Raw genomic sequence first — 24,130 nt, forward strand, 5'->3', positions numbered from 1 at the left:
GAGAATTTTTTTTCTTTCCTTTTTTAATTTAAGAAAACGTAAAAAGTAAGTCTAAGGAATAAATGAATGAATGATATAATGAGACTAGAAGAACCAAATTTTTAGCTGGAGTCTGTCTAACATTGAGGAAATGGTACCGCCCACGGTACCACGCTCTCTGCTGATTACCATACAAATGTTTCACCTATGTATTTAATTGATAAAATAACTGTTTTAAATCTTTAGATGATCCCAAGAAAATAAAAAATATATATAATTATAGGATATTTGATTGTTCCGAAAGCAAGGTTTGGAAAAATAGCTACTGAACTTTCTTGGGATTTTCATAATTGATTGGATGGCAGGAATTTTATATAGATATTTATATCATTTTTGTTGACCCTAATAATATAATGCTAGAGATGCAGTCGCCATAGTTTGGGCTTGCACATGTGAATATGACCTTGAGAGCATTCAGAATAATCACTTGATTAAAATGCACTCCTTTTTCTTCTTCTTTAATCTTCAAAAATATTATTCTTTTTTGTCATGGGTTCATACATATATAACTGTAATAAGATCTGTTTTAAGGATATGAAGGTCTATTTGAGCTAATTTTTTAATTTTTTCTGTTCACTATTTTAGAAAATTGAACCAACCACCTTTACACAGGAAGAAGAGAGACTCATCTGAAGAGTTAATTTTTTACTACAAAGACAAAATTAACACCCTAGGCCCCTAAACTTATTGTTGAGGGCTCTTTTTTCACCCTACATGACATTATTTCATTGCAACCCACATCCCATCAACATATTATTAAATTTTGGGTAAATCTCCTTTAAAGCCCAAAATAAGCTTATATCTTATCTAACTATATGGATTGGGCTCACATGGCCCACAAGATCCTTACTTCAAGAGGCGGATTCATGGTCCATATTTTCTCTTCATTAATTGAGATCATAACCCACGACATCATCAACATCAACATATAAATTGTGCTCAAGCAATGAATCAAAGCTCACGGCCCATATTGCCTCTCTCATATTCATGGAAAGCGACTTCTTCAACAAAAGCCCATATTTACACAAAATGACAACAAAGCTCAAGGTACATCATCTCATTTTCAGCTCATGATTCAAGCTCATTAGTCTCTTTGGAGAAACTTTGAGAGTCGTGGTTTGAAGGGAAAAGAGGTAAGCCTCTCTTATTACATAGCACTTAAAATGAGAAAACTCCCCATTGCACTTTTCCTTAAACACATGGCTAAATCTGATTGGCTATTTTTAATCTTCAAATATAAAATATTAATGATATCTTTAATACTCAGCTGCCATCTATCATAATCAAACCAAATATTTTCCTGCCAGCTGCCAGAGTAGAGCATTAAATGCTCTTCTTACTTAAAGACTAAGTCACAACACAATGAGATCTTGACTAGATCTCTGAAAGCTTCATTAACTATCAATTAATCATTCTATTACTTACTAAAAATGTATTGTAATAGAATCATGGACCAAAAATATAAATACCCAAAAGAGGATACCTTTCTAACAGAATACTAGCAGTGTGTTCAGCACTTGACACCTGGTTGAAAGTATCACCAGCCATTTAATGCTCAATCCTAGCAGCTAGCTGCTATACCCAAAACAACAAGATATCCTTGTGTACTAAATGGAGTCGCCACCTGGATTAAGTTTAAAAACCATAAATATAGCGGCCTTACGTGGAAGGATTAGTCTTACTACTGGAGTATGGGTTTGGAGTTTAGGTATGGGGATGGGAAAGTGTTAGGCACCCAACCCCACCCGATTTGTGGGTCAGCTTCTAATTATTGTGTCTTACGTCTTAATCTTATTAAAAACTCATTCAATATTGTTATCTATACTCACACACATACTAGCATACATCTAACAATCAACATGGCATCAATCACGCCAAAAACCCTAACATACATCTATCATGGCAACTAACATCAAGCCTAGCATACATCTATCATGCATATCATATCATCTCATCCAAGGCAGCAAACAACAAGATATCACAAGGGTAGAAACATAGACATGACAACATCAAAGAAACATGTGATTGCATTCTAGACATCAAGAACACATCACCCAACAAAATATGTTCAACTCGTCATTAAATATATATCCAATGCATGTTCATGTGGATGAATGACTTACCTTACTGCATCTCAGCACCTATGCATTAATGAATGGACATGTGAATGCATGTTCATGGTATTAAAGCAAGAAAAGAAAAGAAAACCCTAATCTAGCATGTTAAAGGCAAGCAAACAATTAAACAGAGGAACATGGACTCAAAAACATAAAAGGGGCCAAAATAGAGGCATATGACACAAGGAAATAAAGAAAAAGAAGTAGAAAAACTTGAATTAGGGTTTCTGGGCTAAAGTATGCATGCGCATACATAAGCCTGCATACGTGGGTTAGTTGTATGTGTACACATACTTCAAGCCTGCATATGCATACGGAATTATGCGTTCACAGACATGCCCCCAGAAACTGTAAACCAGAAACAAAAACTAAAGAAACTAACAACCTAACATGCTTTTAATATAAAAATAAACAACCTAAACTAACAACAAAAATATCCAAAATAAAAAAAAAAAACAAAATCTATTCCTAAACATGCATTAGATCTAACAACAAACAAGAACACACTTAACACATCAACACATGTTTAACAAAATATCCAAACATTTAACTCTCTAATCAAAATATGGTGAGACACAACAAATCAAAACTAAATAGAATTAAATCATATTTCTATAGATTATACAACATATAAATCAAAGAAGAACAATAAGAACAAGTTATAAAAGATCCAATTCAAGGAAAAGCTATGAAGGGAGACTCACCTTGCCTATGGAAACACACTTGATTGATATTTAACCAGCCCCTCAGTGCCTACAACACAAAGATAAAGTTGAGAGAACAAGAGAATTAAAGAATGCAATAGTTTTTGATAATCACAACTCTAGAACAAGATTAGTTTTGAAAAAAGTTTTGAGAAATCAATTGGAAAAATAGTTTTTGTCTTAGAACTAACTAAAGAGAGATTTTTAATTTGTAAAAAACGTGCAAAGGTGCTGTGTAGGAGTTTTGGAAAAGAGAATTAGGGTTTTAGAGAAGATGGAGGCCAAAAGATCACTCTTTCTAGCTAGGGTTCTAATTGGAAGCATAAGATGAGTATTTATAAGTTAAAATTAGGGTTTTTACAGGCTTTTTAATTGTCTTTGAATGCTCCAAGGGTCTATGGGCTGACCCACATCAAATCATGATGTTTTTAGCCCTTAAAATGAAGTTTTAAAACCCAAAAAATTGGACTACCCAGTTGGCCAAACTTCAAATGGTCATAACTTACTCAATAAAAGTCCAAATTAGGAAAAATTTTTGTTCAAATTAAAGCTCAGGATGTCTACTTTCCAATGAAATAAACAAGACTCAAAATTTATTTATGGATCAAAATTTATAGTCAAAACAGTGAGTAAAGGTCATTTTTCAGTATTGATTTCAAAGCGATTTGAGCACTTTTGAGTTGAAATTACTTCCAAACTATTGTGAACCCTTTTAATTACCCTTGGTTGACATATATCAAGCTCATCATTGGGGTCGGGGACCAAATTTATTTACAGGTACAAAATGCAGTGTCTATAATCCTTAACAGTGATCTTTCCATTTTCAGCTAAATCCATGAAATAAATGCTGAATATTCTCTTGAGTAGCTTGACATTATCCAATTGACCTCAACTACTTTAGCCCTAAGCAATAGCTATCTTATGATGGTTGTGATATCTTTTTCAAACAACTGGGACAACTTTTTTAGAAAAGCAGTAACAGCTGACTGTGCACGCAACAGGGGGAAGTACACCTTGGTTAAGTGGGTCATGGAAAATAAAAACATGGAGTCGCTACCTAGATTAGGTCTAGGAAACATAAATATAATGCTTTTTTGTGGAATGACTAATCTTACTACCAGAACACGTGTTCAGAGTTTAGGTATTGGGATGTGAAGGTGTTAGGCACCCAACCCCACTTGGCCCGTGGGTTAGCTTCCACTTATTGTGTCTTATATCTTAAGCTCATTAAAGGAAAATTCAATATTTATCATTCTAAACTCACACACACGCTAACATGCATCTAGCAAAAAACATGGTATCATATCATCCCCAAATCCTAACATAAATTTATTATGCATATCACATCTCAAACCTAGCATACATCTATCATGCATCTATCAGCACCAAAAAAATATGTGATAGGTATCTTAACATCAAGAACCCATCATCCAACCAAGTATATTCATACTCATTAACAAAATCATATTCCAAACAAATGCATGTTCATATGAATGCATGACTTACCTTACTACACCACAGTACCTATGCATCGATGCATGTTCATGGCATATCAAAGAAAGAAAAGAAACCATAATCTAGCATGTGAAGAACAAACAACAAAAAAAACATGGAGGTAGAGACTCATGAGCATAAAGAAGATCAAGACAAAAGCATTAAAATAAAGAAATAGAAGTAGAAAAGGTTGGATTAAGGTTTCTGGGCACGAGTATGCGTGTGCATACATAGGGCCTGCATGCGCAGCCTAGTTGTATGTGTACACATACTTCGAGCATGTGTGCTCATGCGTACGCATACACGCCCTAAAACCCTAACCCAAAAAGCAAGAACACATTAACGCAGAAACTAATATCTAGCAACCTAACATGCTTAAAATAATAAAAGGAAGAAAACCTAGGCTTAACGAACATGTTATAATATACACAAAGAAGAAAAACAAAGGAAAAAGAAGAATCAAAACAAAGAAAAGAAAGAAAAGGGACTAGAATATTATACCTCAAAACACAAAACTCATTAGCTTGATTTTGACCATTCCTTTTAGTCAATCTATTCATAATCAAATAAAAAATGATTAGCAAACTTTGAAACTCGAAAATCAAGACCAAAAAATGCGTCAATCAGAAAAATATTGACTTAATGATGTTTTATGAAAAACTCCCTCTTTGATTCACTATTTTTAGTGAATATTGTGTTTTCCTTTAGGAGTTTTTATGTGTTTTGAAAATGTATCATGTATAGCCTTTTATAGTTGAAAAATGGGGATTTGGAACAGCTCTTAGATGATGTGGGATTCATTCCAAACATCTCCTATAATGTATAAAAACTTGCCTTCTATAGTTTCTAGAACCCTAACATGGGCACGCATGCCCGTGTATGCTCACGCATGCATGAAGCATGCATATACAAGCCTTGAGGGTGCGCACGCATACGCGTGTATGAGTGCGCACGCCTTAGGGCTTATGTGACCTTTCTTTTCCAAAAAAAAAAAAGAAGAAGCTTATTTTAGTTCAGAAAAGAGTTATATTTTTCCAAAAACACTTTCTGCAAGTCAATTTCAATATGATTAAGCCCTAACCAACCTAGGGCTTTAGAATTCCAACATCTTTAGAGCATATCTAGTAGCTTCTCTAAATTTTTGTATTGTTTGGAGAATGAACAGTGACATTTGGCTTTTACCTACCCACTTTTTCAAATACACTTCCAATAGATTCTCTATTCCATTCTCTATCTCATTTAAATATTATTTCTTACTTCTTTTTTTATTCTTTCTTTATTCATTCCTAACAGCTATATTTTTCAAATTCCCAACAGCTATATTTTTTAAATTTTATAACATTTTCGAATTTTGCAACGATCATATTTCTTAATTATTTTATTTATCCGATCATATTTTCAAATGATCATACATTTTCAACAATCATATTTTTCCAATGATCATACATTTTTCAATATAAATAATATTGCAATGATCATATTTTTCGATATATATTCTTCTAATGCAAAGTTTAAATGGCAATAGCATCAAATCTATCGACTACTTGTAATATAAAAAAACAAATGTTCTAATAGATCAAATAATAGTAGATAACAACAACTACTATCCTTAGTCAGTGGGATCACATTGCAACCAAAAAAAAAAAAAAAAAAAAAGAGTGACCTTGTATATTCTAGTCAGTTTGATCACATTGCAACAAAATAAGTTTAAAGTGCTCTCCTAACTATACAAAACAAGAGCACCCCATGTCAAGCTAATTCCTTCGCTTTTCAAGGATTTCCATTTGGCGTTGATGAATATTTTCTTGTTGCATTTGAGGCAACGCACTTACATCCATCATCATAATCTCTTTTTCCTCCTTCATATTCTCCAATCTCAATTTTTCTATTTCCCTATCCTCTTTCAATTTTTCCATTTCCAATTCCATTTTCATTTGTGCCGTTGTAAGTTTTCTATCCTCGAGATGAATTCGTGCCACCTCTTGCTCATGGTTTGCAAGACATCCTTTTTCAATAGCAGCTATTTTCATCTCATTCATTTTTCTTCTTTCTTCCATCATGACATATAATAAGGCTTCCATATTTGAAGATGTACCTTCTTTGCTCTTTTGTTTTTTCAATCTTTCTTTCTCAACCTTCTTGCCTGGTGGTCTCTCCAATACATTAGGAACATATGGGATATCTTCATCCTCTAAATCTATTGGCTCTAGAGTAGAAGATGAAGATGTTGTCTCAAGTCTCCCTTTTTTTGGTCTATGCTCTTGAATAGTACGCAACCATTTTGGCAAGTGCTTCAAAAGATTCCAACAATGTTCATATGAAATTGTGGAACCTTGGAGTGTTTGATACTGTTGTCTTGCCTTATTAAGCTGAAAAATTAACAAATATATTATAATTAATATCTTGAAATAGTTGAAACAAATTATCAAACTAACACAAATTTTTTTTGTAAGATGTACCTTGTCTTCCTTGGTCATACCACTTTGATTCATTGAATCAATTTGTGACAAATACCCACAAAACTTATTGGTGCATTGTTGAATTGTTGACCACTGATTTGTTAGAGAAGTTTGAGTACGCGTAGACTCAAAAGTCTTCCACTTGTGGTAGTAGTTTGAAATTCTTTTCCAGTAAGTTCCTTTTTTTTTGGTTAGTCCTTTGCACTACATCTTGGTTAACATTAAGAAATGCAGAAACAAGAAGATTGTCTTCTTGGATGGAGAAGTTGGCACTACGTTGTGGTTTTTTAGCTATGGATTCAACCTCGGGTGGAGACATTATCTTCACCACTTATATGAGCTTGTGGAACACTATCTTCACCACTTATATGTGAAGATCCTATCACATATTCATTATTAGGATCTTCTAAAAAATCAGTGAAAGATATAGCTCCTAGAATATGCGGATCCATCCCTAGCAAGAAAATTAATAAAGTATACTATAAGAAACCCCTCAGATAGGTTTCACAACTTGAAAAAAATAAAACAAACGCACTCAGGCAGATTTCACAACCTACAGAAACCCCTCAAGCATATCATATATTGAGCTCAAAAAGCCATAACACATGTAGAAACCAATGGTAAATTAGGTCATGGTATCACTTATCTATTGGCTCAAGTACTTAATGGTTAAGCTTTCTCTAAGTGAAACTTTGGACCATTGTTCACACTAATGTCAGGTATCCACCAAGAATAAAAAACAGGGGAACAATAATGTCAAGTATCCACCAAGAATCAAAAACAGGGGAACAATTAATTATAGAACAAACACAAACAGAAATCCAAATTCTTTTCAAGATTAACATAAATCTGAACCCATTTTGAACTCAGTCCCAAACCTAGAAATAAACAATCAAACCTATTCCCTTGAAACCCCAAAATCCAAATCAATAGCAAACTGCACACAAACCCATCATATACGGTATCCACCAAGAATAAAAAAAATAGGGGAACAATAAATTATAGAATAAACACAAACACAAATCCAAATTCATTTCAAGATTAACCTAAATCTAAACCCATTTTGAACTCAGTCCTAAACCTGGAAATAAACAATCAACCCTATTCCTTGAAACCCCAAAATCCAAATCAATAGAGCAAACAGAACACAAACCCATCATATACAGTATCCACCAAGAATCAAAAATAGGGGACCAATAAATTATAGAACAAATACAAACACAAATCCAAATTCATTTCAAGATTAACCTCAATCTGAACCCATTTTGAACTCAGTCCCAAACCTGGAAATAAAAAATCACCCTTATTTCCTTCAAACCCCAAAGTCCAAATCAATAGAAAACAGAACACAAACCCATCATATACCCAGAAACCCATTTTTCTAAACTCAAAGAATAGCAAATTAGAAATATGATTTCAAATGATTGAAGTTGGCATACCAGTTTGATTTCAACTTTTGAGAGAGAAATCCAGGATTGTTAATCTTCCAGACAGAGATCTGTGATCGTTTGCAAATCACCCTTTGTAGCAGAGAGGAGAGAATAATGGTTCACAGAGAGAATGAGAGAATAAAAGAAGCCACGGAGAGAATGAGAGAAAAAAAAAGCAATGGAGAGAAAAAAAGAAGTAACTGCAACGGAGAGAGTGACAGAATGAGAGAAAAAAAAGCAACAGAGAGAATGAGAGAAAAAAAAAAAAAGAAATCCAAAGGAGGAGAGAGAAAGAATTAATATAATAAGTAGTTGGTAATATTTTAAGACAAGAAATTCAATAGCTAATATACAGTAGCCCATCAAACTTGATGGGATACTGTTCATAAGCCCAAAAAAAAAAAAAAAATTGGGTATAGAGAATCTGCTGGAGTTGATTTTTTTGGGTCTCATTCTCTATTATAGCTAATATTTTGTCTATACATACATTGCTAGAGATGCTCTTAGGGAACAAGGGCCCGAGTCATAAGGGGTACAAAATGCGGCGTTTACAGATGCCCCTCTTTAGATTTGTGAGCCCCGCTAACGGAATCAAAAGAATAAGAGACAAAACATTTTATTTCGATGTACAACTTGGGCCCAATCCATGCACACGGCAAACAATACGCATACATGGGGTGGGGAGCAACTCCACAGAGTTGCGTAGGATTCGTATGTCTAAAGTCCCACCTTTGTTACTTAGGAAACGAGCAACGACAGGTTCACTATCCCAGAACTTGTTTTGCTAATTGCAATCAAAAGGCGAGTAACTCACTATCTTAGAGTCACTGAAAAGGAAAAAATAAACATGGCCAACGACAGCAACCATCAACCAAACAAATAAGGTGCTCTTGCGAGCTTAAAAGGATATATATCTTTGGTATCCATCTGGGGCTCTAGCATTAAACTTCTTCGAGTGGCTTGCACCTCTAGGTAAAACTTGTTGTCTTTCTCCATCTCTACCTCTTCTATTCTGGTGATGCTCTTGCCTTTGGATGGCTTTTGTCTCTATCTCTTTTATTCTGACTTGTATGGGGTTTGTGCTTGCATATTCAAATCCCGCAGGATATGTGCACAAGTGACCATGGTAGTTCTAACTTATGAGGATACTTGGGAGGATAACTCACTGAGGAGTGTGCTGGTGACTCAGAGGAAGTTTTCTTGGTGATTTTAACCTATGAGTATGTCTCTGATGTTTGTTGTTCGCCGGGGAAATTCTTTTCTTCTCCTTTATGACTCACTGGGGAACTTGTGTCGATTCTACTCTCAGGGGAGTTTTCTCGACTCTCTGGAGCAAAATAATTCTTCATAACTCTCGAGAGAGTTTTTTTTTTTTTGCTTTAGACCCACGAGGAGTCCTTGATGATATTAGGGGAATTCTGTTTCAATTTGTGACTCACTGGGGAGTTCATGTCGTCTTTACTTATGAGAAGTTCTCTCGATGGCTTCAAATCCACTGGGGAGATCTATTCTTGTTCCTTTTCAACCCTCAAGGGAGTTGGTCTAATGCTATGGAACCACGGTGGAGCCCTTAATGCAATTGGTGAACCATTTATAGCTTTTAGGGATTTAGTTGACGGTTTTAACTCACGAGGGAGTTACCTTAGTGATTTCCATTCTACTGAGGGGTGTTCTTGATCTTTTTAATCTACTAGGGATGCTTTGTGAGTCCTTGTGTCTTCTGCCCTACTGAGCGTGTTTCTATCATTTTTGATGCATTCTTGAAATTTTCTTTGTACTTCTCACCTCTTGGGAGTCCATTGGGGATATTCTGAAAAGTATTTTTTCTTTTTTTTTACTAAACTACATGTAGTTTAGTTGGGGGGTCTAAAACACCTTTTACATGCGAACAAAATAGTGCATGATTAAGGATATTCAATACTTACACATGGCATCTTCATATGGAGACTTGAGGAATAAGCTAAACCAATCCCCTTTTTTACCAAACTGCATTGCCCAAAACTTCTTTACCATTTTTTTCCTTTATTCAACTGGAAATTATAATATAATGTAAATGATTATTATTTTCACTATTTTTTTTTTTATCATGGATATTTTCACCAGTTTAAAGCTTTGAGTTTTACATGGTTTTGATCATAAACTTATGACTAAACAACAATAGTAATTTATAAGGATTTGTGTGAACTAATTAGCTTTTATATAGGATAGGAAGAACTGGTTATTTTTAAAAAAATTATTAATTATATAATATTAAATATATATATATATTAAATTAGTATTAGTAGGAGATTGTTGAGCTTCGGTGTTGTTTGGATTCGTAAATTCCTGCTTTTTGATTTGGTATTTAGTTTTATGAGTTGTGTTGGGGTGGTGGTAGAAGTTGGATTAGGGAATTTAGATTTTTGCTTTGTGGGGATGCTTGTTGAAAGGGATAGGAGGAGGATGAGGATAAGGAATTTGTGTTTTGAGTCTGTGTTTTTGTTGTTCTTATTCAAGACACACTTAGATCTCAATTAATGTGATTTTTGGTTTTTATTTTTGTTTTAATTTTTTTTATTTAGTTAAAATTAATAAATTAATTTTTTTAATTTAGATATTGACGTGGCATTTTTTTAATGCCAAAATAAAATTTTATTATTATTATTATTTTAATAGTTCCGTCTGCCATGGAGGACTTTACTATTAGTGCACTGACAAAAAGAACTAAAATGGATGTTGTTTGTCTAAATAGAGACTAAAAACCGTGAAAATAAAAGATATGGACTAAAGTGAGAATCCCATCTATATATTACTAAAAGCTGAAGCGTAGCGTTTAATGCTGCTGCTCTCATGTTGCGCCACATCAGCTGCCACGTCATTTTTAAAAAATATATATAATTTGTCCTACAATTTTAAAATTATTTTTACAATTTTCAGCCTTATAAATACAGTCCACTACTTATTTATTTACTTCCACTATCACCCTATAATAAATCTAGCCCACTACTTATTTATTTACTTCCACTATCACCATATAATAAATCTATATAATTAATCTAGCTCACCTCTTATTTATTTAGTTCCACTATCAAGTCCAACCCAAAACCTTTTCAGTTTAGTTTTAGGATTTTGTGTGAGATTTTTCAGCTTAAAAGAAAAATAAAAAAAAATAAAAACAAAAAAAAGTTGAAGCCTTTCAAGCTTTAGTTTTTTTTTTTTTTTTCAATTTTCCTATAATTGTTTTTAACATTTATTTTTTTAATATTTACATTTCTCCAACCTTTCTATCTCTCCCTTACCATTTCATCTTCCCACTACTTCTTCAATCTTTCTCCCTCCCTTACCTTTTCATCTCCCCACTACCTTCTACATTAATATCATTCTTTCTTTTTCCCTTCATCTTCCTTTTATTTTTGTCTCTTCTTATTCACACCCTCTTACTATAAATTTGTCACTATCTCTTCTATTCTATGCATAGTTTTTCCTCACAAAAAAAAGGTACTCTCTCTCTCTCTCTGTCTCTCTAAATTTTTTGGTGGATTTTTTTATTTTTATTGCATCTCTACTTTAGGTTGATAATTTTTTATATTCTTTAAAACTCTATTTTGGGTTAATGCGATTTGGTTTGTTTTTTAAATTGTTGTTGTTGTTTTTTATTTTATTTTTATTCTATTTGATTGTTAAATGTTATCCTATTGCGATCTAAAGAATTAAATATAGCGTATAAAAATATAATATTATTCTATTACATAGCATGATTTGGATAATTTGGTATTTATTTTGTTACATAGCATGATTTTTTATAGTGCTCAATTAGGATGTCAAACTATGAGACTTTACTAATTTTTGTTTATTTTCTAATCCTTTGTGGTGGACAAAGTACTTTTAATAGTTGTATTAGAAGTACTCTATAATGCCATTTATTTAATGAAAAGTAAAGGTTAGCCAAACGAAAATAATTGGATATGTGACAAATTGCAAAAGTTAAAATTTGTATATATACAATAATTGTTTATTTGATAATATGTTTTGGGTGGCCGAAATTATAATTTCTACAAAGAAAATAACCTTAATAGATTATCAAAAACAAAATTTTATCATAATATTGGTTCAATTAATCATTGTTAAGTTTTATTAATTTTTTTTAGTTTACATTTTTTTGGTGTTTTAGATTGTTCCTATGTTACATATATGATTGTTCCTATAATAAATAAAAATATAATTTAAAAATGCATTACTCATTATTAGATTAGTTTAAATTGTAAAAAAAAAAATTAATAAAACCACTATAAAAATAATAATCACGCGCAACGCGCGGGTCCGCGACTAGTGAAAATAAAAGACGAAAATGTAGGTTTTTTAAAAAAAAAATAATAATAAAGTTGAGTGGAGACCAATCTGAACATCATAAGTAATAAAAACGTCATGCTTTTGAATTAAAAATTTATTGTCCAGGTTGACAAATGAATGCAATGACATATAGACGACCATTAGGTGGCGGTCCTACCTAGTGGAGGGAGATTGGAGATAGATGACTGCTAAGAGAGAGTACGACACCAAAGGGGTGAAGATGAGTCGTGATGTTGGTAGAAGGAGATCGAGCATAAGAAAGTGTGAATCAAAAGGAGAAAATTTTGAGAGTGAAGACAAGAAATTGAGAAAGTGATTATAAGATAAAGAAACATGCATTTGAGAATTTGAAACTGTGAAACAAAGAAAGGTAGATGCACCACCCCAAAAATTTGAATCTCGATTATACTGTTTCCTTACCTTTCCTGATGTTTTGATGGTGAAGAGAGGCATGACTCTGGTTCTTACCTATGTATGTAGCATTGGTCATACTTGGTTATGTATATGAAATTACGTCTTCTTTTCTCTGTTCATATGTGTTGCAAGTTTTACAATGTTTCTGTTGGTTGTGTTTTACTTTTTGGTTTACTTGGAGAAACTGGGTAAATGCGCACCAGTTTTTTTATTTATCTTATCGTACAAGCACTGTAGAAAGCTTCTTGATTGTATGGCGCAAGGCCAACCATATATTGGACCTCCATGTAACTTACTAATCAAAAGAAAAAAAAAGGGTGAGGTTGTGGGTTCAGAACTCACTAGATTTATGAATAACTTCACCCCCCCCCCCCAAAAAAAAAAAAAAATCATAGTCTAATTGCTATGCTAGAATTAGATGGTCTAAAATTGATTTGTTTTATTGATATCATAAACTATGGGCGGGATCAGACTTATTTATTAATATTTTTTTTAATCCTAGTTAGTGATAGATTGAGTGTTTGTTAAAGATTTGTTTCTCAGTTTCAAGTTTTTATAACTACATAAAATTTTTCAATTCATATGTTTGCATACATATGAATGCAGATTTAACTCAAAATCTTTAACTACACCTGCTGTATCTTATTTGTTATAAAATTGTCCATGCCTTGCAGTACAAATACCTGCAGTTTCCCTAAATGATAACGGTAAAATAGTAGTTGTGTCTGAGGAAAATGGAGGAAAGCTGGAAAAGGATGCTGTTAATAAAGAGAGGATGAAACTGACGCTGAGAAGCATTCCTTTCTCACTAACATGCGTACTTCACAAGAATTATATCTTGGCAGACCCCACTGCAGAGGAAGAGTCCATCATGGAAACTATTGTTACTGTGGTTTTGGATTCTTCAAGTCAACTTGTTTCTCTTTACAAGCCAGGTGGACCAGTTCTTGCCTATACATCTGCTATCCAGGTTAGATTTCATCCTAAAAAACATTTAAAGGATCCATCAAAATTTCCAATATGTTGACCAATTTTAGTATGTTCCAAATTTTGGTCCTACAATATACTCGTTAAACCATAACAATTATAGCAAAATGCTTTTTGATTGTGGGGTATATGATCATAATATGTCTGAAACTAAGATTGTAAAAAGTGGTTGACATTGATTCCATCCTTTTGTGGAATCAAATTGGAACCCAGGACTCAATACGTTGTCGGAAGTTTTGAATTATTAGACCTTTGTGTAGAAAAGGAATTAAAATTTATATTAGTCAATGCCCTTTCAACAATGACCTGTGCAAATTCAAAGAAAGTTATTAGCTGAATGAAGATGATGAAGAGTTGCTCTTGTTTCAGGATTGTGTTGCATTGACAAGGCAAAGAATGAAGGAACTACAAAAGATTTTAGATGAAGCCAATTCTTGTATGGAGGTTGATTAGTGCAGTTAATGAGTTTGGCTGTTCTCTTTCGCAGCTATATCTATTTATTCTTTGTTTTCTGTAGTGACATTGTTAAATTTATAAAATTAAAAAAAAAAAAAAAATTGAAAGGTGTCTTTATTTTTTGATCTTGGTTGCACAAGTGGAAGAGTTTGTTCTTTGCATTTGAGAGAAATCGTGTAACATTTTTTTATTCTCAAGGGTAAATCAAATGTGACTTTCATAGGAAGTCCACCTATCACTTGTAATATCTCTTCCATTCTACTCAGTTAATTGCCATTGACTTCCATGTTAGAGTTAACGACTTCATTAAGGGCTTCTTTCTCTCTCTCTCTTTTTTTTTTTTGGATAAATAATTGCATAATTGAAGGAATATATATATATATATATATTTTTTTTTTGATAGTTCAATTTTTACAAGTTGGAGGAGAGGGATTTAAACATTTCTTCTCATAAAAGAGAACAAGTCAAGCCATTGAGCTACAAGGCTCTTGGAAACTTCATAAAGGACTCCATACCTTATTTTTTTGGGTTGTAAAATTTAGCGTTCTTGCCATTTTATTATCATATTAATAAAGACAATAAGTAGTTTGAATCTCTTCTTCCCCAACCTTGGGGTCAAAACTTAAATAAATTAAATTAAATTATAAAAAAATAAATAGAAAAGAAAAAAAAAAGGGTCAAAGATCTCTTCCTGTTAGATCTTGATGGAAATGTTTGCAGTCTAGACATGGTTTAAAACTTTTTGTTGTCCAATGCTATTACGAACTAATTGATAACGTAGTGTATAAGAACTAATTGATAAGTTAGCGTATAAGGCATGGTTTAAAAAATGCAGAGTATAAGAAATTAAGCCATGTCTACATTTTTTAAATGGGATGTCAAGAAATTTCAACCATGTCTTAGTGAAAAGGCAAACAAGAAGTTTAAATCCCTTGGATATCCAAGGGATTAAAAAACTTGTTTTCCTTATTATAAAATTAAAAAAAAAAAAAAAAAATCATCAAACGCACTTATAATGCAAACATTCTGAAAAGGATAATCAAACCAAAATCTTGGAGGTCTCTGGGCGAACCAGCTGGCACATATGCTTGGACATCTTGACATTGGCCATCCTACTAGGTATTTGGAAGAAAGAAGTGATAGAAGAATAACGTGTTAGATAATGTTCTTAGCTCTATTTGTCATGTTCTTAGCTTAAATTGGTAGTTCATTGAAACAAGAATGTCTACTATACGTTTGATGCCTCTTTTGCTGCATTGATAATGGAACGAGGGATGGATGAAATCTAATATGTCGCTAAAAAATGTTAAAATGCATGTTCGTTCGGTCAAAAAGTACATACTACAACCTTTTCACTTTCTCGGAATTATTNTCACAATTACCCAATTGGGCCTAGGAATATACCTCCTGAGCCAGGTGATGTACATAACGCATCGTGGAATGTACCAAATGAAGTGCATAATGACATGCCAACAGTAACATTTTGGTAAGCAGTACAATATTGGTGTAGAAATCTTTGGAACCAACAGGATCCTCAAGTTGAAGGTGATCACCTCCACGAACATGTTCGCCCAACCCCTCTAGAGAGATGGTTCACAATAAATGTTCATCCCCGGGTAACCCCTGTTCGAGTCTTTTGGTTCCTTCTAGGCTTGATTAGTTCACAATAAATGAAAGGTTGTGTTTGGACAACCTTTCATTGAGTCGTATTTGAATGATGATGGTAACGACTTTTTTGCGTTCAGCTGTGTTTGAACAGCTGAGTTATGACGATATTAGTTGTGTTTTGACAACTTTTTTATGTTTAGCTGTGTTTGAATAGCCTTTTTGTTGAGTCATGATGATGTTAGTTGTGTTTGAACAACTTTTTCATGTTTAGCTATGTTTGAACAGTTTTTTTATTGAGTCATGTTTAAATGACTGTTTTAGTTGTGTTTGAAAAACTTTTTTTTTTTTTTTTTTTTATATTTACCTGTGTTTGAACAGCCTTTTTATTAAGTCATGTTTGAATGACGGTGTTAATTGTGTTTGAACAACTTTTTTATGTTTAGCTGTGTTTGAATAGCTTTTTTATTGAGTCATGTTTGAATAACAGTGTTGCGTTGTATGCGTGACTTAAAGTCATGCTATTGGAGCGTTTTTAGGTTAACCATTTTTTGTTTATTCATGTTTGAATGACAATCATAATAGTTGTGTTTAAACAACTTTTGATTTAGTCGACTTTGGTAGTTGTGTATTAACAACTTTGATGGCTATGACGATGTCGGTTGTGTATGAATAGCTTTTGATTTGAAATTTTAACGACGGAGATCCTTGGGACGTCTCCCAAGAATAACTCCTAAGTGTTGCACATGTTTTTGTTGATAAATAACTCATGGGTAATCATTGATAAATACGCATGGATAATGCTTTCATGTATTATTGATCTATGAATGGCGAAAGTAATAATTGTCTACATACTGATATGAAGATTGGGCAACTTGAAATGTAAAAGATTCCTTACTAGTAGTACTTCTTCAAATGTTCTATGTTCCATGGTTGAGGCAGTTCCTGGCTGTCTATAGACTTTAGGTAACAGAAGCCTTCTCTAGAGTGACGGATTACTTCGTAGGGGCCTTCCCAAGCTAGTCCCAGTTTTCCTTGGGATGGGTCCTTTACTACCTGTGATATCTTCCTGAGGATGAGGTCTCCTGTGTTAAACCTTTTTACCTTGACTTTTCTGTTGTAGTATCTGGCCATTGCTTCCTTGTGTTTGGCCATTCACTTCATGGCTTCCTCTTTGACTTCGTCAATTAGATCTAAGTTGCGATTAAGCTCCTACTGGTTCTTCTGACCTTTATAAGTTTTGACTCGAAGGCTCGATTAATCCCATTTCCACTGGTATGATGGCTTCAGTGCCAAATGTTAGTCTGAATAGTATTTCTTCTGTTGGAACTCTTGTGGTCGTCCTATATGCCCAAAGGACATTTGGTAGTTCTTCAGACCATGACCCCTTTGCCCCCTCAAGCCGCGTTTTCATAATTTTGAGCAGGCTTATGTTCGTCACTTCTGTCTAACCGTTGGTTTGAGGGTGTTTTGGAGAAGAGTAGTAGTTCTTGACTCTTGAGTCTTAGCAAAATTTTCAAAACTTAGGATTGTCGAACTGCTTTCCATTGTCCAATATTATGACGCGAGACACTCCAAACCTGTAGATGATGTTCTTCCATACAAAGCTGGTGATTTTAGCCTCTATTATCGTTGTTATGGTTCCACTTCTACCCATTTCGTGAAGTAACCAATTGTAATGATCAGAAATCTAAGTTGCTTCTTCCATAAAGGAATGGGCCTATAATGTCAATCCCCCATTGGGCGAAGGTCCATGGTGAGGATATGGGTGTCATTGTCTCTCATGGTCTCGTCTGGTCATTTGCAAAGCGTTGACACTTTTGTAAAGTCGGCCAGTAGTATCCTATTCTGAGTGCATTTCCTACTAAAGACCTTGCTCTAGCATGATTTCCATAAATTCCTTCGTGTATTTCATGGAGCACATAATCCGCTTCTTCTAAGTTAGCACATCTTAAGTATGGGAGTGAATAACCTCGTCTGTACAGTACATCATCAATAATTACAAAACGGGCTGCTCTGATCTGTATCTTCCTTACTTTCATTTTATCCACTGGGAGCCATCCTTATTTCAAATAATGGTCGATAGGAGTCATCCACTCGTCTTATTCTTTTATCTTCAGAACCTACTCACCTTCTATACTTGGTTGCCCCCTTATCTCTATACATAGTTCACAGGACAGTCGTTTGATGAGGCCAATCTTACTAAGAAGTTAGCTTTTGCGTTTTTAGCCTGAGGGATTTGCACAAAGTCTAGGCTGTCAAAGTGCTACGAGAGTTGTTGGATGATCTTTAGGTACTTCTGCATCCTCTCTTATTTGGCTTCATAATCTCCTGGGACAACCTTAACTTCTTGCGTTGTTTCTGATGTTTCGGGGATGGGCTCTGGTTCATTGATCACCCATGTGTGGTTCTCCTTAGATGCTAAGACAGCTTGGTAGCACTCTCTTACTAGAACTTGATCTCCTCTGATTTCTCCTACCCCATAGGCTGTTGGAAATTTCACCTTCAAGTAATATGTTGATGTCGTTGCTCTTAGCTTGTTGAGTGCAAGCTTTCCCAAGATGATGTTGTATGTTGAAAGGCAGTCAACTATGAGGAAATCAATTTCCTTGGTGACCTATACTGGGTAAGTGCCTATAATCATGGTTAGAGTGACAATGCCCCTAGGGACAATTCTATCCCCAGTAAAGCTCACCGGAGAAGAGGTGAAAGGCCTGATCCTTATCTTGTCTAGTTTCATCTACTAAAACGCAAGTAAGTAGATGATATCTGCTGAACTTCTGTTGTCAATAAGTACCCGGTGGGTGTTGAATTCTTCTACTCTGAGCATGATTACTAGTGGATCGTCATAAGATTGTCTAATGCCGCGACCGTCTCTCTTTGAGAAGACGATATTGGGTTCGTCATTCCTTGGCATCTTCACTACAGAGAGCCATGAATGGACACTATTTATTTCTTTCTCATGGGCTTTTTTTAAGGACTTCATCATTCCACCTACTGTCAATCCTCCTGAGATCGTCTTTATCTCTCCTGCAGGAGATTTACTATCTCCTACTTCTCAATCTCTGTCTTTATCGTCCTTCCATTAGTATCTATAAGGCATCGTTTTCCTGACATACTTCTGTAACTTCCCTTGCCAGATTAAAGTCTCCACTGGTCTTTCAAATGTCTACAGTTGTCGGTGTGATGTTGTGGTCCTGGTGGAATCTACAGTACTTTCTTGTCTCTTCTTTCTGCTGGAGTACTAATTGGCTTCGGCCATTGCAGGGAGGGATCGTCCCTTATCTGCATCAAGACTTGCTTAATTGGCATTATTAGAGGAGTAAAGTTAGTGAACTTTGGCCTCCTATCCGGAAGTTCCTCCTTCTTTCCTGTGGTTTGCCAAACACTTCGTGTTTCCTTTTCTTATCACGATTGCTGCTTGTTTCTTCATATCTCTTCCTTTTCCTTTCATTTCTTTTGCAAGCATAGCGTCTTCTGCATTCATGTAATTCTAAGCTTTTCAAAGCAATTTGCGACTGTTTGTGGTGGGCTTTTGGTGATTGAGAAGAAAAAGTCCCTGGGTAGCAACCCTTCTTAGAAAGTTGTTAGGATGACTTGATCTTTGTCTACCTGTAGTAGCTCCTTATTGAATTGGGTCACGTACTGTCTTAGTGATTCTCCTTCCGCCTATTGAATGTTGAGAAGATGACTGGTTGGCTTTTATGTCTTTGCCCCCCAATGAAATGACGAACAACACCCTTGCTGAGTTGTTCAAAATTTGCAATAGTTCCTGGGTTTATCTTGCTGAACCATACTCTGGCTGCTCCTTTTAGTGTCATTGGGAATGCCCTGCACATCACCTCGTCTGGGGTCATCTGCAACAACATCAATGTCTTGAATGATTCAATGTGATCTAAGGGATCCTTGTAACCGTCATATGATTCCAACTATAGGAGACGAAATTTTAGTGGGAGGGGACAGTTCAATACTTCAGTGGTGAATGGTGAGTCCATCCTTTGAATCGTCCCATCCAAATTCTCCCCGCCTTTGTCCTTTATGGCACTTTTTAACTTGTCCATCTCCTTCCTCATGTTGCGAAGCTCATTCTCCATCCTAGAAGAATCTTCTCCTGAGGTCCTATCTCACCTATTGGCTTGGAAGTTTGATTCTTCTTCATTTTGGTTTTCAACTGTTCGCCGATGTTCTGTGTTTTGGGATTCCATTGTCTTTCGTAGCTCTTCATTCTGGCGAGTCAGCTCTGCCACATTAGCCAAGAGGGCCTAAATTTGTCATTGTTGCACAGCTTCTGGCTCCATCTAGTACTTTGGGGAACTCTTTTGTCACTGAGAAAGATGGCTTGAATAATTAGCGATTCCCACAGACAGCGCCAAACTGATGATGCAAAAAATCAGCAATTGAGCTCCTTGTCGTAGTGGATGGATGAAGCTAGGGGTGTGCAGAAAACCCACCGACCTGCTAAACTTGACCCGACCCAACCCGACCCGCCGGGTTGGGTCAATTTTTAAGGCTTGGTGGGTTGGGTTGGGTTGGGTTACCAAAAAAAAAATTTATAGCAGGTTGGGTTGGGTTTGGGTCATAAAATTACAAACCCGCCAAACCCGACCCGACCCACTGATATTTAATATATATTTAAAATATATTATATATTTAATAATTTTTTTTAAAATCAGCTTTAGGGCACTTATATATATATATTTAATAATTAAAAAAAAAAAAAAAAAAAAAAACTAGCTATAGAGCAGCATTTCCTCGATTCCTCATTTACACCCAAATCACATATTCTTCCAAAACCCACTTCTAAAACATCACCACAGATCTCTTTTCCACTTTTTTTTTTTTTTCCTTTAATTTTTTTATTAAAAAAAAAAATAGCCCTCTAGACTTGCTTTCTACGCGCGACTGGTAATCCAAATAAAATAAATAAATAAATAAAAATAAATAAATAAATAAATAAAGGTACAAAATCAATTTTGAACACATTGCCCCAGCTGAAAATGACTCCAATATTCTAAAAACTAAAACAGCAACAAAACCAAAAGCCACGTCACATCACATCAATCAACATTAACACATACATATATACAAATAGTTGAGCATTCATACAAACACCACAAATGCATGCATATATAAGAGGGAGAAAGTAAAAGGAAAAAAACGATGCGTATACCCTGCAACAAGGCGACAACCAGCATCGTAGCGCTGCTGATGCCGACCACTTTCTCTCTCTCTCCGCCGCTCATCGGTGACGCGGGTAAGTCAGTTTCTCTTTCTCACTCCTTCAATCATTTCTTTTCATGTTCTGCTTTTCAATTCTTGATAAGTAGGTGGGGTTGGAGGTTCATGCTTTTGCTGTGGATTTCCATTTAATCTTAGTTTGAAGTTGTTTCTGTTCGGTTCCCAACAAAAAATTAACTAAAAGTTTGTGTCTTTAATTCTTCCCACTCAAAATTTTAATGACCCACTTTGTGTTTTAGAGAAAATCTTTCTTATTTCACCTTGTCAAAGCTGAATGTGGCGACAAAGTTTCCAACTTTCATTGCAAACCACTCAATTATCTTGATTTATAAACAACTCTGATTGTGTGTTATGTATATATGTCAAAGTTATTGAATTATAGTGAACATTTTGGGTTCTGCAGAAAGAGCTATTACTAATATGAATCTTGAAAATGCTACCCTTATCGTTATAAGGCTTGAGTTTGGGCTTCAATGGCTCAATTTGATTCTGACTTTTCTGTATTATGTTTATGTGGATGCTGAGAGCCTTGATTAATTTTGTTTTGAATTGAGATGGTGTTAGTCTATCTCTTTATATAATAATGAGTTAGACTAAGTTATTTTCTCTTTTGATTCCTTTCATGTATATAAATATAGCTGTCAATCTGAAACGATATATCCATATTGACTAGTACTGAAATATTAATATTTAGTTAATCTTTCCAAGCTAAAACAACTTCCAGTACGGTATTCACAAGTATGAATTATTGTATCAGCCGCTAAACCAGTACAAAAACTTTCCCATGAAACATATGGAATAAAATACTGTCCTGTATGGCTGTATGACAGCATTTCTGGGGTTTTTCATGTGTTTTGGTAATGACATTTTGGACAGTACACAAACAAAAAGGGAAAAATAGGGGTTATAAAATATGCATGCTATTAGGCCGAATGTATTGTGCTAATGCATCGGGGCTAATATATTGGGTTTATAAAAATATGTGGATTTAAATTTCTTCAAAAAGGCACTGCTCGTAGCTTGAAAGGTTCTGAAACTCCCCTCAGTTCACTGATTGATCTCCACCCGTCCCCCTCTGCCTCCCTCTCCCTAAACAGATTTTCTTCAATATTTCCACTGTCTCATAAGCACTTCAATGGCAATCACTAGTTGCTCTTATAAAATATTTTTGGTTTTGCTCTGGTTGTGTTGCTTTTCATGTGTGTCTGTATCTTGTTGTGTGTTTGGTGATGATAGCTTTAATGAGTCAGTGTTAAATTTCACACGTGTATATTGAAGTTTCTTATTACTTATCAAAAGTTTCTGTATTACCGATTTGTGTGAATTTGTTTTTACTATTCTCTGTTTGCTTGATGGGAAAATAGAGGAAAACGAAGTGAAGACTGAAATTTGACTCTTTTTTTTTTATTATTATTTTTCTATGTCCTGAGTTATTTTTGCTCAATGGACAGTGGAAAAGTTGACTCAGTTGCAGTGGATCGAGTTTTGGTTATTTGATCCTAAAATGGAACATTCACATTGAATTTTAGCTACCAAGCAGGCTTCTATAGTTTCTGCTTTGTTTTATGATGTATCGCAACCATTCTAGATGTCATGTAAATTCTAAACTAACTAAGCCCCTATTGGAATGAATAAAAAATTATAACATTAAAAAAAAAAAAAAAAAAAAAGCCTAAATGCACACGCGGAGCATGTTTGATGAGGCTAGTTTCATGTTTAAGATTTTTATTTTTGGACATAACAATTTAAGTGCCGTGTCATTGAAAATATCAAATGACATGAAACTAAATGTATATTTAATTTAATAATAATTTAATATGAGCCATATTAAATGGATTCATTTCAAAGAAAATCGTTTTGGGCTTAAAATGGTTTTTTTGTTGTTTGAGCTTTTGGCAAAACCGACCCATGGGTAGTGGGCCAAATTGGACATTTAATAACTCTCACAGTTTCCTTGTGGCGCTTAAACGGTACGTTTTGTTAGCTCATAAACTCTGTAGTCTGAAGCACGAAGCTTCAGAGTGCAATAGAAGAGTGGATCCAAAGACATACATATGGTGCGTTTCGGCTATCAGTGGCTGTTGCCTTTACCTTTGCGGCCGCCACAGTAACTCACCTCTTCTTTGCTTTGGTAACTTCTGCTGTTTCTGATCAACTACTTTCTTTCCATTGTTTTTATTAAAAGAAGTTTTTCAATTAATTCAAGGGCGATGCCCTCTCTATAATCAATTTACTGAAGCCTGGCCACCACTATTTCATCTTTGAAGTCACGACCACGCTGACAATGCACCTGAGCATGGATTTGCTACTGAATTGGAACCCTTTTCAAGGTGCTTTTGTAGTGTCAATTATCTTTGTGATTGTTGTCTTCAAAAATTTCGTTTGGCTTAATGCTGTAAATGGGCAACCCCCCTTGAATCATCAACATCGCCTTCCATTTGTTCCTTTAGAAAATATTGCTTGCGTTGGATTGTTGCATGGAAAATGATACAAATATAACTTAGTAGAATAATATGATAACATATAGAAATGTCTAGCAATAAGGGGGATTGAGGTTCAAATCCCACCTACACAGAAAACCAACTAGAGTTTTACTCTAATGATAAAAACAATTATCATAAAGTAGACATCATAGGTTTAACTTCTGTATCTATCCAAAATAATAATAATGTACATATGTATGTTAATAGAAGTTCTTTTCATAAATGTGGAACAAGATATGCAACTGTAGTACCGTCTTTTTTTATCTATAATAAATTTGAATTTATGTTGGTGCGAAAGAAGATTTGTACTATAAATCTATATATATTTCTTCTTCTTCTTTTTTATAAATACTTCCCCTCAAGCCCCAACTCAAA

The 24,130-nt window shown here is 34.6% G+C and overlaps 1 long non-coding RNA gene across 1 annotated transcript; it reads left to right on the forward strand.

Annotated features, from left to right (window-relative positions):
- The first annotated feature begins 21,141 nt into the window (after positions 1 to 21,141).
- On the forward strand, positions 21,142 to 22,942 carry LOC136070534 (uncharacterized). The gene is made up of 2 exons (XR_010631753.1): positions 21,142 to 21,288; positions 22,724 to 22,942. It is a non-coding gene; the product is annotated as an uncharacterized LOC136070534 (long non-coding RNA).
- Positions 22,943 to 24,130: the final 1,188 nt, after the last annotated feature.

This window comes from Quercus suber, unplaced genomic scaffold, assembly GCF_002906115.3.
Source record: "Quercus suber isolate HL8 unplaced genomic scaffold, Cork oak 2.0 scaffold_240, whole genome shotgun sequence".
In the NCBI taxonomy this organism is placed as follows: Eukaryota; Viridiplantae; Streptophyta; class Magnoliopsida; order Fagales; family Fagaceae; genus Quercus; species Quercus suber.